This window comes from Strongylocentrotus purpuratus, unplaced genomic scaffold, assembly GCF_000002235.5.
Source record: "Strongylocentrotus purpuratus isolate Spur 01 unplaced genomic scaffold, Spur_5.0 spur5_scaffold_15, whole genome shotgun sequence".
NCBI lineage: Eukaryota > Metazoa > Echinodermata > Echinoidea > Camarodonta > Strongylocentrotidae > Strongylocentrotus > Strongylocentrotus purpuratus.
The window spans coordinates 18,473,971-18,476,865 of record NW_022145600.1 but is presented as its reverse complement, the minus strand read 5'-3'; positions in this window follow the sequence as shown (position 1 = coordinate 18,476,865).

Sequence of the window (2,895 nt, the reverse complement as noted above, 5' to 3'; positions counted from 1 at the left end):
TATTATTATTACTTATTTTATTTTTTTTAATCTATTTATTTATTTACCAGTATTATTATTATTATTATTATTATTATTATTATTATTATTATTATTATTATTTTTTTTTTTTTTTTTTTGGGGGGGGGGAGGGGGGGGGGGCTTGGTCTTTTTTTCTTCTTTTCATATCAAATCACTGTACAATAACTTATGAGAACAGACCGCAAGTGATAAACTTGTATGGAGTTGGTGTGGCTGAAAATGATTTTTAAAAGTATTAGTTTACTTTGAGACATGGGAAATAATATTGAATAGTGGTTCTTGTTTTACCTATGTGATTTTAGACATTTTGTTGTATGAGGTAAAATTTCTCTTTTTATATTTGGAAATATGTGCCTTTTGGTTGTTTGAGTTAGTTTTATTGAAGAATTTATGTAATTAGCATACTTAGCTGAATTTCTTAAAGTTTCACTGTTTGTATTGTTACTGGTAAGAATGTGATTTTTTTTCTCATTTTTTATTTATTTTTCATTTTTTGTTGTTGATACAATAATGCCATCCAAAATGATTACTTTATGAGCTCATAATGAGTATTAACTGTGCATTTGCTATTGCACATAAAATGGATCACTGAAGTTATATTTGAAAGTTTGTTGTGGCCATCCTACTTCATAATTATTGTACATAGATTTCTTTTTTTGTTCTCATTAAATGACAAAGATGTACCGGCAGACTTTATTTGTATTATAAAACTTAATCATAGTGTAATAATTTTGTGTGTACTCTTTCAAAGATAAAGTACATACATGTATATCTTGCTCAAATCTTTATGGTAAAGATATTTGATATTGTGCAATTGTACAGATATAGACAGAGCGGTAAAGTGTAGTCTTGACATGTTGATACACATGTTGTATTAAAGGCAGTACTATAAAAACAGAGGAAGAGAATGACACTGGACTAAAGTTGCCAATAGAGGGTGCCTCAGCATTTGGTACTGAGTTTGTGGAGGCAATAATATGGGGTGGTCTTTTCAAGTAATAATGTAATATGTTTCGTACACAATTAGTAGTCGATATCTTGGAGGAAAACAAACTTCGTAAATTGATAAGGAACCAGTACTTGTGATCCCCAAATTCTTGATATTAAAAATGAATATAATTTACATAAGTAATTCTTCTTGAAACAAGTAAATTTTGTTTTAGAGGCATTTTCATGGGACCATATGATGAAACGCATTGTATCAACATTGCAAAATAAAATTACTTGGTAGACGATAAATTCACTATCTGTGGATCTTATTGTGAGCAACAACATTAGCATTTGTCTATTGAATTTACCTGTTTAGACAAAAGGGAGCGTATATTTTTGTCCTTATAAATTCTCCATGTATTTTCAGGAATTGTGACCTTTTTAATTCCAAAGTACTCTTGATGACATTAAGATGAATGCTAAAAAGTGAATCTTTAATTTGCCAAATAAACAATAATCCATTATCTCTGGAATAGCACGTTAAAATAATGCCATATTTGTTTATGTTGTGTGCTAAGATTGTATGTTTTAAGCAGTTGATAGACCTATTACCAATAACAAACTGGAGAGAATGAATCTAGCCATCTTCCTCTAAGCTTTTTAATGGGAATTATATTCCATAATTCTCACGTAATTTTAAGATTCTAGGTTTTAATTTGTGGACAGTATATCCTAATATAACAAAAAACTTCAAAGGTGGTTTTTGAAAGAGCAATCAGGAATATCTAGACAATATTAACGGTGAGAAAGGTTTTACAAGTATGGCTAATTAGGCATTATTCTCGTTAAAACAAATAATGTTGATGTAACAAATTTCTTTATTCAAGAAATGACATGTATACCTGAATATAAATCATACATGCTTTCTTTTCTGTGATTCAGTTGTGTAATGATGATTACATGTATATGTATAAACTTGTGCCATTCAAACTTGCACTTTATCACAAACTGGAATGTTTATTAGCTTTGATTTGTTCATTGTACATTTACCAAAAGACAAACATACTGGTGGTAAAATGTAACATCAAAATAAATTGCATAAAATCAATGAAATATTAGTACATTGCTGCATTTTTGTTTAACCAGATGGCATTAGATTAGGAATTGAATGATGGTGGGAGAAAGGTAGTTAAGAGAAAGGAAAAAGTAGAAGAAGAAAAAGAAGGAGAAGAAGATTTTAAAAAGAAGTAGAAAGGGGTAGTGAGAAGAAGAGGAAGAGAAGAACGGTGGAGTAGTAAGAGAAGAGGAGGTAAAGAAGATAGGGGCAATAGTATGAGAAGAGGAGAAGAAGAACGGTGGAGTAGTAAGAGAAGAGGAGGTAAAGAAGAAAGGGGCAATAGTATGAGAAGAGGAGGAGAAGAAGAACGGTGGAGTAGTAAGAGAAGAGGAGGTAAAGAAGAAAGGGCAATAGTAAGAAAAGATGAGAAGAAGAAGAAGGGCAATAGTAACAAAAGAGGAGAAGAAGAAAGGGGCAATAGTAAGAGAAAAGGGGCAGTAGTGACAGAAGAGAAGAATAGAAAGGGGTAGGATTGAGAGAAGAGAATAGAAAGGGGTAGTAGTAAGAGAAGAGGAAAAGAAGAAAGGTGTATAGTAGTGGAGAAGAAGAAGGGGGCAATAGTGAGAAAACAGGATGAGAAGAAGAAAGGAGTAGTATATAGTGAGAGAAGAGGAGGAGAAGAAGAAAGGTTTAGTAGTAGTAAGAGATGGAAAGAAGAAAGGGATAGCAGTGTGAGTAGTGAGGAAAAGGAGGAGAAGTAAGGGGCAGGAGTCGGAAAAGAGGAGGAGAAGAAGAAAGAGGCAGGCTGTGAAAGATTGAGAGATGAGGAGGAGAAGAAGATAATGAGAAAAGAAAGGGGTAGTAGTGAGGGGAGAGGATGAGAAGAA